The sequence below is a fragment of the Diabrotica undecimpunctata genome, chromosome 2, assembly GCF_040954645.1.
Source record: "Diabrotica undecimpunctata isolate CICGRU chromosome 2, icDiaUnde3, whole genome shotgun sequence".
NCBI classification, from domain to species: domain Eukaryota; kingdom Metazoa; phylum Arthropoda; class Insecta; order Coleoptera; family Chrysomelidae; genus Diabrotica; species Diabrotica undecimpunctata.
In genome coordinates this window covers 102321437-102339663 of record NC_092804.1, presented here as the reverse complement: position 1 = coordinate 102339663, position 18227 = coordinate 102321437, and positions in this window count along the sequence as shown.

The following is an 18227-nucleotide window of genomic DNA, read 5'->3' as shown; positions in this document are numbered from 1 at the left end:
AAATGTTGTAGAGAGTACCCAGAAATTAAGTATCTGAACAACGAGTTGCATATCAATACCATGTAATAATTAGAAAAAATCTTATACCAGAAACTAGACGCAATATCATTGGAAGCAAAGTCGAACGGGAGATTAATTATTAAGAGGTAAGTGTAGATAATATTCACCATATACACTGTATACTAAAAATAAGTTGGGTGGATAAAATTACAAATGAAGAGGTAATAAGCAAAATAAATAAGGATATAGAAGTTATACTGAATATAAAAAAGAGAAAACTTGAATACTTAGGCCACCTGATGATAGGACAAAAGTACACATTCCTACAAAATATAATGCAAGGAAAAATCCAAGGACGCAGAAATCCAGACCGTAGAAGAATTTCCTGGATGAAAAATTTAAGAGAGTGGTTTGGCTGTACAAAACGAAGTATTCAAAACAGCAGTAAATAAAATTAGAATCTCTCTAATAATATTTAATCTCCGATAGGAGAGACACTCAAAGAAGAAGAAGAAGAAGTGTAGATAAAGTTGCTAATGAAATATATGACCATATTCCTGAGCCTGTCATACAAGAAACTAGGTGAGCTGTTCCAAATTATAAACACTGTAGTCCTACACAATTTCGTCGCAGAAGCCGATACGCTGGAATATTTGCACATGCTTATTTACAGTGCAGCAATAGCAACAGCTAATGTAATGGGAATTAAGATCAGAACACGACCCGGTAACAATGTCGGAAGGACTAAGGACGGACTGAAACTAATGGCTTTTACACGAAACCAATTAGATCAGATGCTAAAAACTATAATAACATTTTTTAATTATAATATTAGTATGCACTTCGGATTAACAAGTACCGTGTTTTGAATATAACCCGAGAAAGGAAGGAGGCCTCCAGTCCGGAGGATTTTATATGTATGCAAAATGCTCAAAACATCAAGGCTATGGGTGAAAATGATATGTACAAATATATAGGAGTAAAGCAGGCGCGGAAAATTGACCATAGACAAATGAAAGTCGAATTAACTGCAAAGTTTATATGAAGGGTAAAATAGATGCTCCGTCCATATCTGCTTTAAGCTGTGATTAAAAAAGTTTGTTTAAGACACTATACACCTTCGCATTTTCCGCGCTTAGCTATTTATTTGATATTATTAAGTAAACTAAAACGAATATAAAAAATCTTTAGCGAAAAGTACAAACATACCTCAAAAAGACACAAAAACACAATCCTCGAAGTCCAGTAGAAAGAACTACATTGCCGATGTAATAATCTGCGTGTTAAATATAACGAAAGGATCGCTAAGTACGGAGATCTGGAAATACAAATAAGAAGACAATGGAGAATGGAAAGTATCCAGATAATACCTATTATTCTTTCTACTACTTAAGTCATTCCAAAGAAACTTCTTGAAAACATCAAAAAGATGGGTCTAAATGAACATCTCTATAAGACCATGCAGAAAGCTGTACTACTCTCGACGTTCAGATGCGTACAAAAATTTTTGAGAGGTACACCGACATACCAAGTTACCGTGGACTTGATATTAGTCTCACCAGAGCTTAATCCTGTTAATAACATAGGTTTCTGGGATGAGTGAATTTTCTCCTTAGAGGTAGTGTAAGCCGTATGGATAAATCTGGATAATGTGTGGGTAAATATTCTGTTAGTAGGTACGACATTATAAGAACCGGAGATGATCCTTTTTTGGCAAAATTTTATTATACATTTAAATAAAGTAAAATATTCATTACTGATATTCTGTAGATACATAGTTCAGATTAAAAGAAGCTTTCTGAGAGAGCAAATGTTCTCACTTAATAATTTGGGACAATAATATTACTTTGATCATTTTTCAAGATATTGCTTTACTCAGCAAGAAAAAAAACCAGTTGCCAAAATGGCTAGTAGAAAATAAGATTGATGTATCTAATATATGCGTGTGTGCATGATAACAAGCTTATAGATCAAGAAGTAATCTCCAAGTGGGAAAATAAGGAAGGCTAAAAATATTCAACTGTTTAAATCAATCAAATTGAAGTTGCGCAACATCAAGTATATGTTTATTAGACCGAATTCGACTGACGAACTCTCCAACTTAGAGGTTAGTCTTTATATTATTGCAAGGACTAATCCGCTAGTTACATGCTCTTAAGAACTTCATTAGGTATGGTCGCCGATTCATGTTTATAAAAATAAATACAGGTTTTTAACAGAAACCAAATATTACCTTAAAAATACCGTTCTAAGATGAATCTCTGATAAATATTTATAAAGAGTAAAACCGTCCAGCCAAAATACACGTTTGCTCATATCGTCTCACCGTAAATTCGCCGTATATTTACCAATAACGGCCCTTCTAGGTCCCGACTCCTCCATTAGCGCTATCAAGCCACAGTTTTATTGCTTCTCATCGAAAATTCAAATAAGATCGAATTGTTCTTCACGTCTCAGTTGACCCAGGACATGCACTCGAATATGAGGTTAAGCATCTTACAGGGGCGTAGATTTCTATATTATCAGTTAACAAATAACACAGGAAAAGACAGTTAAGATTTGATAACATACACTTACGATTATTGGCACTTCAAACACAGAAAAATACGTCAAGCTATTTGATTGGTTATCTCCTCTAAACTTCCAATTTTTCATAGATCAGCGTTATTAATATTAGTTGGTGGTTCTCTATAAACTAAAAATTATATAAAAAACTAAATGCATATTTATTTTGTTATTAACAAAATAGTTTACAAACAATTTTTACTAAAATATTATTCAAAGTCGATAATTATGTTTGGTAATTATATCTATATATATATATATATATATATATATATATATATATATATATATATATATATATATATATATATATATACTACTCTCCAAAATTAACCTAAAATGGACCATGATTTTAAAACTATATTTCTTCTGAACCCTTAATTGAATTTCCATGATTTATTTTTCACATTGTAGGTATATTTCTAGTTCTAGTTAATGACTATTGTTACGTCCCTCCACATATTCTCAGTTTTTAAGTAATAATTTTATTATTTTATTTTTATATTTTTAATTATTTACTTAACGTGTGTGTATGCTCTGTCATCGTAAATTAATACGGACCTGTAGAGCCCCCCCCTAGTCTTAAGGGAGCAAGCTACGGGCGACACGCATATTTTTCAGTCTTAGTTTAGAGATAGTCCTGTATAAATCGTCGCGCTAAACACTCCAGTATTTGTATGACTAGTACCCTGACCACGTGACATTGTGAGAAGATTTTGTTCCCGAATCGCCCAGTGCACTGAGGAAGAAGAAGTATACATCAACATCCATCAACATCACAGGTACCGTAATTTGATTGCATACACACATAGTATTTATATTAATTGATAAATTTACATATAACTTATTTTCATATTAAAACTAAACCAGCACCTATATAAATAAACAATTATGAGTGAATGTCTCTTATAGAACTTAAAACCATTCATTTGGTCCTTCTATCCGCATTAAAATTAGTTTAAATAATTTATTCAATTAAAAACGTGATCAAATTATATAAATTTTTAAATATTTGGGCAAAGTTTCTTATCAAAGGTCGTTTAAAATCACTGAAAAAATTCCACTAGCCGTACACATCTTGCAACAGATGCGATAATCCCAAACGAGGGTCTCTACCTGACTTATTGTTAAATCGAAGTACAGCCGTTGAAACTTTCCAAAAACGTTCAATTTCTGTTACAATCTACAATTTAGAATTCTTTAAATACAAGGGGTTTATATGATTATATATTTATTTTATATAACTTAGGAAATTAAAAAAAACGCAATATTAATTGAACTACTGGTTTTAAAAATATTTTATGCGTATATTTGTAGTTACAATTAAATAAATATATATTGATTTTGTTTAAATAATACTTGGAGTGTTTTTTTGTTTGCTCGATTATACATACTCATATATAATAAATATTTATTCTTACTGATACTTATTGAGTTTCATAACTTTAAAAGTATTACATATACGAGTACATATTGAATTTATTGAGATCATTCTTTAAAGGTTCTTTGTGTTACATAAATTTCTTTTTCTATATCTACAATAATGTCTTCTAGAAGTTCAAATAGAATTGTTCGTTTGCGTGCATTGAGAAACGTTGACATTTGTAAGATTAAACAAATGGAAAAGCTGGCAGAGGAAGTGTTGGTTGATGGTTCATTAATTCCAGGGTTTCTCTTTGCTGCAAAAGATTATGAAGCTATCAATACTAGCTTCAATAATCAGCATACTGAATTAATTAATTTAATTGCTGTCGAGGAAGACGCAAATTTGGATACGGAAGAAATAATTAGGTTTGAATTTGCCAATAGTATTAATAAAATAGCTTCTCTTTATTTTAAACATAATTCTTTATTAAATAATACAACTAGTGGAACTCAAAATGTGTCCGCTGATCCACAAATCAAATCAAAACGTAACGTAAATCTTCCTAAACTAAATTTAAGTATATTTGCGGGCGAGATTACAGATTTCCCCACTTTTATAGACTTATATAATGCTCTTGTACATAATAATTCTGATCTTTCTAATATAGAAAAGTTTAGTTATCTTCTGCAATCACTTAAGGGAGTACCTTACAATTTAATTAAAAGCATTAAGCTGCAAGATTCTAATTATATAATTGCTTACAACACCTTAATTGATCGCTATGAAGGTAAACGAGACTTATCTAGAGCATTATGGAAAAATATTCAAAATGCCAGTGTGGTTAAAACTGATGATCCTGTTTCACTTAGAAAATTATTAGATATTTTCAATGAAAACCTAGCCTCTTTAGAAAAATTACTTTTTTCTCCCGCTCAATGGGACTTTATTCTAATGAATTTACTGATGGACAAATTGGATGTAGAAACAGTTAGAGCTTTCGAATTACACTTTGCTTCAAAAAATGTACCTTCCTATGAGGAAGTTTATAAGTTCGCATTGCAGCGTTGCACTTCATTGGAGTCATATAAAAGACAAGTCAGCAAAAATGTTAAATCTATTAATTCCGATACTTCTAATAACGTAAGGTATTCATCTCGTCAAACTTCTACATTTTTGACCAGTTCTGTCAAAAATAAGTGTCTATTTTGTGATTCGGATCATGCTTTATTTAAATGCAATCAATTTCTTGCTGAATCACCTCAAAAACGTTTTGACTTTGCTAAACAGAATAAATGTTGTATAAACTGCTTGTCTAAAACTCATGTTACGATCAAATGCCCTTCATCCAAAAGATGTACACATTGTAATAAAAAACATCATACTTCTCTTCATTTTGATAATCTCAATGCGAATGATCATTCTTCTTCTTCTTCTCACAACGAGGTTGCTAGTTCATCTAACGATCCTATGCCTTCTGTATCCGCCTTATCAAATACTTTGACAAATAATGTCTTGCTAGCTACAGCTACAATCTATGTTCTCGATCGTTTTGGTAAAGCCTTGGAAGTTAGAGCCTTATTAGACAGTGCGTCTCAAGCTAACTTCATTAGTAAAGAATGTGCAGACAAATTAAGTCTCCCTAAATTCAATGCGGCTTTATCGATACAAGGTCTTGATAGAATGTGCACCCCAGCCAAATCAGGCGTAAAATTGAATATTTCTTCGTCTTATGACATAAACTTTCATTGCGAGATAGATGCAATAATTCTTCCTCAAATCTGTCAAAATATACCAACTGTTCCAATTTCTTTAGGCAACTTGCCTTATCTTCAACATTTAAGGTTGGCTGATAAAATGGCAAATATTCCAGGTAAAGTTGATGTTCTATTAGGAGCAAATATCTTTCCTTACATCTTAACAGGAGGAATTATTAAAACCCGTAATGATCAGCTTTCAGCTCTTGAAACAAGTTTCGGTTATGTTTTGATGGGAAATATTCCACCTACAAATATAACAAATATTCATTCCTTTTTCACGTCATTTTCTGCTAATGATTCTGAGCAATTAGATGCGACATTAAAACAATTCTGGGCCATTGAGGAAGTACCAGAAGTTAAATCTTATTCTCCGGAAGACTCATTCTGTGAGAAGCTGTATACTCATACCACTTATAGAAATTCCGAGGGCAGATTTGTAGTAAAGCTGCCTTTCAAAAACGAAATACCTTCTTTTGGCGACACAAAACGTTTAGCCTTACAAAGATTTAGTTCTTTAGAGCGCAGATTTGCCAAAAATGAATCACTTAAGATTCAATATTCAAGCTTTATCAAAAGTTTCATAGATAATCATTATTTAAATCCTATTCAGCCAAGTACGGCAATAAATAATGCTTATTATCTACCACACCATTGTATTTACAAGGAGTCCAGTACTACTCCATTGCGCGTTGTGTTTGATGCTTCCGCACACGCCCCTAACTTTCCGTCTTTAAACGATACGTTATATTCAGGTCCAAAATTACAAAATGATCTTGTAAATTTATTGCTTAAATTCAGGTTTCATAAATATGTCTTTACTGCAGATATTAAATCCATGTTTACTCAGATTCTTATCGCTCCTGAGCAACAAAGATTTCAAAGAATACTTTGGCGTTTTTCGGAACAGGAATCTATTGCTGAATACGAACTTACTCGGGTTACTTTCGGTGTGTCTAGCTCACCATATCTTGCAATTCGTACTCTACAGCAGCTAGCACTCGACGAACCGGACTTACCTGTAGCCTCATCTATACTCCTAAAAGATACTTACGTAGACGATGTGGTGACAGGAAAGGATTCTTTAGAAAATAGTGTTCTTGCTATAAAAGAATTAATATCTTTATTGAAACGTGGTGGATTTGAGTTACGAAAATGGGCAAGTAATGCCCCTCAGTTATTCTCTCTCGCTAATATTCCTTTGGATCATATTCTGCAACAGTCTTTTTCATTTGACTTAGATCAATCTTCGTTAAAGGTATTAGGACTTGGATGGAATCCATCATCTGATGATTTCTTTTACAAAATTTTACCTCTTCAAGCTTCCTGCACAAAGCGAAATCTCTTATCCCAAATAGCTCGCATATTCGATCCTTACGGTATTCTTAATCCTGTCACTTTGATAGTGAAGACTATTATTCAACGTCTTTATCTGCTTAATTTAGATTGGGATGCAACTCCACCTTTGGAAATTACTTCAAGGTGGGAACAATTTAAAATTGAACTGCCTATACTGTCTAAGTTTACTATACCTCGTCATATTTCTTTAAATGCAATTATTTCCTGTGAGCTTCATGGCTTTTGCGACGCTTCTTTACGTGGATCTTCTGCTGTTACATACCTTCGTGTGTGTTATGATACAGGAGTCATCAAAACTTATTTTCTTTTAGCCCGAACAAAGGTATCTCCTACCAGGGTACAAACTATTCCTCGTCTCGAGCTCAATGCAGCAGTAATTCTTAGTAAATTATTATCTTATATACTGCAGACTCTCACTATACAGTTTAGTAGAATTTACGCATGGTCAGATTCGACTGTTGTTCTTCATTGGATTAATTCACAGCCATATAAATGGAAAACCTTCGTCAGTAACAGAATTTCCTATATTCAAGACAGGATAGCTTCAAAACACTGGCGATATATTCCTTCTTCATTAAATAGTGCAGATCACGGGTCCCGTGGACTTTTCCCCGAGGATTTCTTAAATACTCCTGCTTGGTGGGTGGGTCCGGAGTTTCTTCGCACTACTGAAGATAACTGGTCATTCTCTTTGACCGATTCTATTGAACATAACTTAGAATTGAAACAGAAATGTTGTCTTTTGTCTTTTCCATCTGATGAATTTGTCGATAATCTCTGTAATCGATTTTCTTCCTTTTCAAAATTAAAACGTATCTTTTCCTATGTTCTTAGATTTGTTGGTAACCTAAAATCAGCCAATCAACGAACAGTTGGAAAGCTTTCTATTCAGGAACAAAGTAACGCCACTAATCAACTAATTAGATTAGTGCAACAAAGATATTTGAAGGAGGAAATAGAACAGATTAAAAGTAATTCTATAAAATTCAAATATTTGAAAAAATTAAATCCCTTTTTTGATTCACATGATCTCCTAAGAGTGGGCGGAAGACTTAGCCAGTCAGAATTAGCGTATGACAAGCGCTTTCCTCTTCTTTTACCTTCCAAAGGTAATTTTATTAAATTACTTATTTCGGAAATCCATATTGTACATCTACATGCAGGCATTCAAGGTACGCACTTCGCCTTGTCACAAAACTTTTGGATAATTTCATCCAAACGTGTTATTCGTAGTGTTCTTTCAAAATGTCTTTCCTGTTGGAGACTAAAACCTCAAAATTATCAGCCACCTATGGGGGCTCTTCCCGACCTACGGATATCCAAGGCCAAACCATTTTCTTGCGTTGGCGTCGACTTTGGCGGTCCTTTTCTGATACGAGCCAATAAGCTTAAAAATGCTAAACGAACGAAAGCCTATATTTGCCTATTTGTATGCTTTGCCACTAAGGCTTTGCACTTAGAATTGGTATCCGAACTTAGTACCGAGGCATTTTTAGCCTCATTCAGACGTTTTATAGCACGCCGAGGACGTTGCTCTGTTGTCTATTCTGACTGCGGAACAAATTTTGTAGGAGCAAAATCCTATTTAGAAGACATTAAGTCACACTTTGATAAAGACGACGTCATTACATGGCATTTAAATCCTCCGGCAGCTTCCCATTTTGGTGGATTGTTTGAAGCGGGTATAAAAAGCGTGAAAACACATGTGTCTAGAGTCATAGGCGAACAGGTTTTAACCTATGAAGAATTCAATACATTACTAATACAAATAGAGGCTGTCTTAAATAGTCGTCCCTTATGTCCTGTCAGTAATGATCCAAATGATTTTTCAGTGTTAACACCTGGTCATTTTCTTACACTAGAGCCTTTAAAGATAATTCCCGATCGGGATTACAGTGATGTTAATTTAAATAGACTAAGTCGTTGGCAATTGCTGCAACGATTACATGCAGACTTTTGGCAAAGATGGAGCAGAGAATATTTACATACTCTTCATCAACGCTCGAAGTGGCATAAAAATGAGGGTAATCCTAATATAGGTACACTCGTACTAATACGTAATGAGACCAAGCCTCCCTTACAATGGCAAATGGGTCGAATTAAAACTTTAATTTTCGGTCAAGATGATATTGCTCGCGTAGCTATCGTACAAACCGCGAAAGGTGAACTTAGGCGACCTTTGGTTAAGCTATGCCCTTTGCCTTATATTGACTAAAAATGCAAATATGCATTTTGGTGGGTGGGAATGTTACGTCCCTCCACATATTCTCAGTTTTTAAGTAATAATTTTATTATTTTATTTTTATATTTTTAATTATTTACTTAACGTGTGTGTATGCTCTGTCATCGTAAATTAATACGGACCTGTAGAGCCCCCCCCTAGTCTTAAGGGAGCAAGCTACGGGCGACACGCATATTTTTCAGTCTTAGTTTAGAGATAGTCCTGTATAAATCGTCGCGCTAAACACTCCAGTATTTGTATGACTAGTACCCTGACCACGTGACATTGTGAGAAGATTTTGTTCCCGAATCGCCCAGTGCACTGAGGAAGAAGAAGTATACATCAACATCCATCAACATCACAGGTACCGTAATTTGATTGCATACACACATAGTATTTATATTAATTGATAAATTTACATATAACTTATTTTCATATTAAAACTAAACCAGCACCTATATAAATAAACAATTATGAGTGAATGTCTCTTATAGAACTTAAAACCATTCAACTATATTAATGTTTTTTTAAGAAATGTCAACGTTTTACTTATATACAGGGTGTAAAATAAAGTTGTGTTTTTTCATCTAATTTTGCAACACCCGGTGGAATGTATTAGAAACAAACACTACATGTTATTAATATTTTAAGATCGTTTCATTCTTTCTTCATATTTTGGTAAAAAAATCATTACGATACGTTTATTATCAAAAAAGAAAAGTATGTTCAAAGCCCGACCTCATCTCTACCATAATTATTAAGCTATTTTTCTTGTGTATCCTTGATTGGATTTCAATAAATTTTTTTGCTCATTGCAGACCTATTTCTAAGTAATTACCGTATTATTGTTTTGTGCGAAGTGTCAACATTTCACCTAGATATGGAGTGTAAAAATAAATTTGATTTTTCATCTTATTTTGCAACACCCTGTGGAATTTACTTAAAGCAAATGCTACATCTTAATCTTAATACTTTAAAAAAGTTTCATTTTTTTTTCAACATTTTCATAAAAAAAAATCATCGATATCTTTATTATCAAAAAAGAAAAGTACGTTCAAAGCGTAACGTGACTTTATTGAATTGTAAAAATTCAACATTCAATTTCAAGAAATCTGAGCCAAGATAAATGTATTCAGGCAATCACTTTAGCTGATGTAGGCTTAAGTTATCATGAAATAGGCTTGAGGTTAGGGGTATTTCATACTACAATATCACGAGTCATTCAACGTTTTCGAGAAACAAACGACATTCGAAACGGCGTGGATAAGAAAGAGAAAAACTTACAACACCACGACAAGATCAGTTTATCAGGCTTCGTGCTATAAGAGAACGTTTTCTCACAATGAGACATTCACAAATACAAGTGACAAATGTTCATAATATTCAAATGAGTAGAAACACTATATAAAGGCGTCTCGCTGAACAAGATCTGCAAATAAGGATACCAGTCAGAGCTTTAAACGTAAATCATTGTAGAAGTAGATTACAATTTGCCAGAGAGCACCTTGACTGAAATGTTGATGACTGGAAGTACGTGTTGTTCACTGCTGAACCATGATATTGCTTATATAGCTCAGTGTGAGAGCTAATCGACGGCCAAGAGAACGCTACGCCAGTGTAATATACGACCTATTACTTTATTCAATGGTGGATCTGTAATGGTTTGGGAAGCAATATCTCTTACAGCGCAAACGGACCTTGTTGCTTTACGAAGAGATTTCTTAACAGGTGAAAGGTATATTAGACATTTTGTCTAACCATGTAGTTTCATTTGCTCCTTACATAGGAAATAATTTTCTTTTAATGAGAATTTGTGTCTCATGTCTCTCTTGACGACATAAAAGTTATGGTGAGAGAAGTTTGGGATGCAATTGATCAAGACCAAATACGCTGATTGATTTTAAGTATGCCTCGCCGCTGCGAAGAAGTAATAAGATGTAGAAGTGGAAATACTCATTATTAAGTGTTTTTGGGAAAGGTCAATTGTTAAAGAATATTTAGGTTATATTTTCTTAGTCTTTATTTGTATTAAATGCCAATAAAGTTTATGTAAGTAATGTTTTCTTTGCTTAAAATGTTGATAAAAACTTGTTACATTTAATGTTGTGTATAATCTTTGATAAAAGGGATATCGAGAAAATTTTTTCACGAAAATCTTAAGAAGGAACAAAATTATCTCAAAATAATAATACCAATATACATTATATATATATATATATATATATATATATATATATATATATATATATATATATATATATATATATATATATATATATATATATATATATGTCTGCATATTTGTTTTAAAACAATAAACATGCCAATATATATACACATCGAACAGAACTTAATTTTGATTATAGGAGTAGTATCTTGATATAGAATAATGGACTATGTTTATGATCCCAATATATATATATATATATATATATATATATATATATATATATATATATATATATATATATTATATATATATATATATATATTATATATATATATTATATCGAAATAATCACTTCTAATATATATATATATATATATATATATATATATATATATATATATATATATATATATATATATATATATATATATATATATATTCAGGGATTCTACAGTTTTCACTGTAGAATCCCTCGCTCAACCATTTCCATCTCTCTCTGTTGTCCCATTCTCCATCGTTTAGGCCTCTCTTACTCATTGCGTCCTCTACTTCGTTCCTCTAGGATCTTCGGGGTCGTCCTCTTTTCCTCCTTCGTATGGGGCTCCATTCGGTTATTCTCTTTATCCATCTGCTGTCACTAGTTCTTCTTACATGTCCATACCACTTTAGTCTTTTTTGTTCTATGTATGTTAGTATGTCTGTTTCTATTGACGTTCTTTGCTTTATTTTGTCATTACTTCTCCTATCCATTCTTGTTACTCTGCAGCATCCTCGCAGGTATTCCATTTCTGTTGCTACTTACTTGTTACATCTTACTGCTGTTTTTCTTGTTTATGATCCAATTTTCAGCCCCATACGTCATAATACTTCGCACTAATGTTTTATAAATCTGTGTTTTTGTCTTTATATTTAGGTGTCTATCCCACCATACTGAGTTAAGTTGTCGGATTGCGGTTCTTGTTTGTCCTAATCTTTGTGTAATTTCTTACTCTGTTGTTGCCTTTTTCGTTATTACAAACCCCAAGTATTTGAATTTATCTTTACCTTTGATTGTTACGTTGTCATCAATCTGTAGATTATTATAAAATTTATATTCAATAATTCAAATATATAAACGAAATCCTAGACAACGCCAATCGTTCCTGTAATATGAGAAGATACAAATTGAAGACACAACGAATAAAATATGAGTAAATTTTTGGACAACAATGTTAATTCTACCAAAAGTTAAATTGCTTATTATTCTCGTTATAAAAATAATAATAGTTCAGATTTGTGCGCCGCTGTGACGATGCCATCTTAAAATAATTGAATAACGAGGAAGGATGGGAACGTTCAGTCAATTATGGTATAGAATTGTATCAGAAATCAAATTGGCCAGAGGTCAGTCGTAGCAAGTCTCAATTAAATACGAACGGACTGATGATGATCCGAGATCTGGGTTGTGGGACAATATGGTTTTAATTTAAATAACGATGAAAGTGTAGCAATCCTTGATGTTTAAATTATTACAACTTTTGTATACACTTTTATATTTCATTTACCATCGAAATTCGCGAAGTAGTAGATCTAATTCCGAAAACTTAACAAAAATAAAATAAAACAGTTTGTCTTAAAACATTAAAAATATCGGAGAAATAAATTATTTTAATTACAAAAGATTGACTAATAATATAAACATCAAACGGACTTTAAAATCGATGGAATTTCGGCGACTCAAAGCTACCCAAGATATTTTATACTATTGGTGTAATAAGAAAATTTTTAATATAAAAACTGGATATCTGAATATCTCTAACTTTTCACCTTTATGGGTGAATTCAGAATATTTTAAATATTAAAAAATAAGTAATTTAGGAAAAAAATGTGTTTTTATAATATATATATTGTTATTATTGTTTATTTTGACTTTAATCTTAGTTTATTGAGCCAATAAAAAAGAATTATTTGTTATCAAAAGTAAAATAATCCTTATATTACCGGTGTTCGATGGATTCAAAAGATTTTCTAGTTGTCTTTTATCGGGAGAGAAAAGAAGGGGATAAGAATACAAATATATTATATTACAAAGATTTACGTTTCTTTATTTTATATGAACGAATAAAACAATTATTAAATTCTGTCGTTATCTTATCAATCAGCATACAAGAAAATAAATCAAATTTTTATAATAATAAGATTATAAAGCTACATACATTTATATTACGTGAAAACCAATTTTACTTAAAATTTCCTTTACTTGAAACAAGAAACAACAAAACTTTAAACTTTTGATTAGCCTAACAAAACCCCAGTTCTTAAATTTGAATGCTAATGACCATGATGTCAAACTGATCCTTCACAGATATAAAATTCAATTGTACAAACACTTACAGCTTATTTTCTTCTTGAGTTGTATGTTGGAACATACCCAGAAAAATCCAGTCCCCTCAACGATGTGATCTCTCCTCTTTGGCACCTCGGCTCCTTCTTAACGTCTCTGCAAACCTCCTGCAGACTACACTAAAAAACACGTGATTCACTTCTCCAAACTCAGCTACTTATTTCTGACACCAGGACCTCCTTTTGTCAACTTCATGCCGTAGGAATACTTTCACATATCCTTTATAAATTTCCCACGGTAGATACACGGACCTCTTTTAATCTACTTGTTATCTCCTTCTGCAAACTATTCACTTCTTTTCGTTACGCCGGTATCCAAACTCACGAACCACACCCTATCTTGAGACAAACGACTATTTCCTTTCGATGACCAAAATATCACTAACTCCTTCGGTCTCATGATCGGCTCACAAATTCTCATGTAAAAACGACCGTCCAATCAAAAGCTCAAATTGTGTTTACCATGATTTTGGAAAAGCCTAATTTCGGTTTCAGAGAAAAACCAAATAGCTTACTTTAAAATTGGTTTTGTTAATACATCATTTATACATATTTCAAAAGATTAGAATATGGTCATTTAATACTCGACTATACAAACAATGAAAAGATTAACTTACAGGTAAAATGTCTTCTAATTCTAAACAAAAGGTTTTTTGATAATTTTGTTTGAAACGGAAAAAGGTCGTTTGCCAAACAGATTTCTATTCTTATCTACACTAAATCTTATCTTAAATTACTATATACATTTTTGTTTATAATGATATCTTAAAATTTTATTTCGATGGATATTTTTATTTATTTTTCTTTGGTTGGGAGAGAAAAAGTATGACAAATCCCCGCCTTTGCATATGATAAAAATTACTGAATTATGCAGGGATTTTTCTCTATGCAAAAACAATACCAGTATTTTATTCATAATATTTGTAAACATCGTTGATATTATAAATTCCCCTAATCTTGTCTGATTTTATGTGCTTCAACTCATAACTATTTATTCCATTCTCATTGTTTACTATGTATGGACCCTCAAAAACAGGCATTAACTTTCCGCATACGTTGCTAGGTATGTTGGACACGCGCAATGCTCTCACCATAACCTTCTCACCTTTTTTGATTTCCTCCATTTTTCTTTCTATTTCTCGCATGTCTTCTTGTAAAACGTTTTCAAATTTTGTTTCTAATTTTTCTAATTCCTTTTTCTGGACAGTCTTAATATCTTTCATTTTGTTGCAGTTTCGCAACTGTTAATAAACATTTATTAAATATTAAGACTTTATGGTAGTTTTGATTCTCCCCGTATATCAAGATTTCATGTATAAGGGTGCATCTGGGTTAAAAACTACATGCTACGAGACGGGCAATCTGCAAAATGACACAGATATGTATTGGAGATAAGCGATGCATCTACACAATCAGAGTCGAGTTTTATCTCTCAAACCACACACATGTGTATGGGCGTTTAGGTAAAAGGTACCTAAGACACTTTGCATCGGTCCTTTGACCGAGGAAGTCGGTTTGATGCAGAAAAGTTGCATGAATTTTGTGGTTCCTGGTGTACGTCGATGAAGACGTCGTTGGTAATAGCGGTTGGTGCTGTGATTTATGGGGTAAGCTACAATACACCATAATTTTGTTGCTGCATATATCAAGTACGTTTACTTGGTATATAGATGTCATATTTGCTTCGAACTTTTTATCAGTTGTGCCGCGATCGCGATTGAACTTGATTGAGACCATTTCATTACCTTTATGTAGATTTGTATATTTTTCATATTATAATAATTTCACTATTCTTTTTGTATATATATCACAGTGTTGTGTATTTTATTACCTAATATTAACTCATAATGTGTATTATGAGTATACTTTTGCATTGAGTTTAGTAATTTGTTTTTATATGACATATATATTCATATTTTTTATTTTTTGTATATTATTTCTATCTATAACGTGGTATATATACAATCGACAGTTTTGTTTTGTTTATGGTTCTCTTTTTGTGTGTCGTTACGTATTGATTAATATTTAAGTTTGTATATATTTCTTCTTTATTTATAATTGTAGGTATATTGGGTTATGTGTATTTATGTTTAATTTCACCTTCTTGTTTAAAATAGAGTTTTATACAGTCCACTGGTTTCATTTCTTTTCTTTATTTGAATATACATACCCAATCCGAAAGGGGGAAACCAGCGAGTTCTAGATTAAACAAAATATCTTCTCTCCCCCTTCAGGATGACCCCAATTGTTATATTGAGGTCATCGTATGTGCAGAACGCAACACATTTGAAGTTTCATTTCTTTAATTTCTGTCTTCATTTTCGCATTTTCCTGTACAATTACTTCTATTTTCTGTACCATATCTTCCTTGATACTTTCTATCTTTTTGTTGTTTTCTTCTATTGCCTGTTTAGTTTCCTTCTGGTTTTCTTCCAGTCTGCGGTTATTTTCGTCCATTATGTGTTTTGTTTCCAGTTGATTTCTATCCATTTTTTGTGACGATTCTTGTATTTGTTGTGTCTGTATTTGCATCATAGCTAATAATTTTTCTAACATCCCTGTTTCTTTTCTTTCCTCCATTATTGTAGCATTTCCTTCATTATCCGATCCTTTATCTGTAATTGTTTCCTCTTCTATCTTATCCTCTTTCCTTTCTTGCGTTTTACTTTGACTCCTTGTGGTCGACATGTTCGTTAAATTATTTATCCCCGCCAGATATGAAGCTTTGAAATGTGTGCAATAATATCCCCGCCAAATATGAAATTCGAGATGAAACTCTAGATGACAAGACGTAGTGCCGCCTTTCAGGACATCAAAACGCACTAATCATGAACAAGGTTACGTGAAAAGAATCTTGTTTATAGATCAGTCTTCTTTTTCCTGGCCAACATAAGTGTTCCTTATAAAACACAATACCGTCATAAAGTCAACGCCTGGGTTGGTATTTTAGGTGACAACGTAATTGGCTCTTTTTTCATTATGGGCACTTTGTATCGTCGTAGTTATCTAGATCTCATGAGAAATTACATAATTCCAGCAGTTTGAGCATGACCTGTTATTATTGGGTGAAATTTGGTTGCAGCAATAGGGCTGTCCAGCTCACAATGCTGGGGAGAAGTTACATTTTTGAAACATTACGATTCCAGATAGAGTTATTAACATAAAAGGTATTATTTATTATAACATATATTAACATAAAAGGTACCAACAAAATTCCACTTAGCTCTCCTGATCGTTAGTCTTTTTCATATAGGGTTATGTGAAGTAAAAAATTTACTGACATGAGCATGAATGTGTAATCAAAAAAATAATGTTTACGTCAAAAAATCAATCAGGGCTTTCAAAGCATAATACCCTAAATGTTGTCGAACGCTCGAAGGCAATTATACAATATATTGAGCTACTGCTTGGCTGAAGCATGTGTACTTTTTTAAAATACAATTTAAAATTATTTTATTAAAGTTATAAAATTGTTACTTTTTAGAATAAATTGTTTTAATTTATGCCTTTAAGAAGTTAATATGTTATTTTTATGAATTAAGATTAAAGAAACTGTTGATTTAATCTAAGATATGAACCTGCTTTAAAATCTTGTAATCACATCGTTGAAATATTTCCTCAAACCATCTAAAAAATAAACTTTCTTTTCGCAATAATGTACATACAAGACTACTCATATTGCTTACGGGTCATACTGACTATCTCTGACATACGCTTACTTGTCATTCTACCGGATGTCCTATAATCAGAAATTTTTTTCCTTAGAGTTAAAGCTTCCTTTTAACTTAGAGATAAAGCTACAATAACATTACGGTTTTGTCTACCACACTGTGCAATTCTCTTTTTAAACATGACATACATTTGTACTCCTCTTTTCAGCTTTTATTGCAGACCGTGGACGTCTGGACTGCACGAGTGCGTGATGGAGAAATCCACATAAGTACGCATTTTGTTTGCTAAATTATCCATTTCACGAAACATTTCAAACAGCGTGTATAATTTTGAAATTGTTGTGTTCTAAAGTGGAAACTATTGGTTTAAATGTTCAAACTATTGATTTAAACTCAGTTTAATTCAAATTATCTGAGTGGTCTCGAAAGGAATATTCAATAAATAGTTTTAGTAAGTGACAAATATTTAAAATGTAGAAGCCAATTTGCTCCAAATGATCACCAGAAGGATCGTTCACAAATTATAATTATTTATTCACTTATTTTCATTACAATTCCAACAACACTTATTCAATTCCCATTTGCAAATGTGAATTGAACTAATTAATCCCAATCGATTTGAAATAAATTTGTCACAAAACCGTTATTAAGGATATTTGCACCCTTTTTGGAGCTATATCGTATAGGGTGCATGCTGTTGCAAATTAAATAGTGCTAACGATCAAAAAGGGTTAATTTC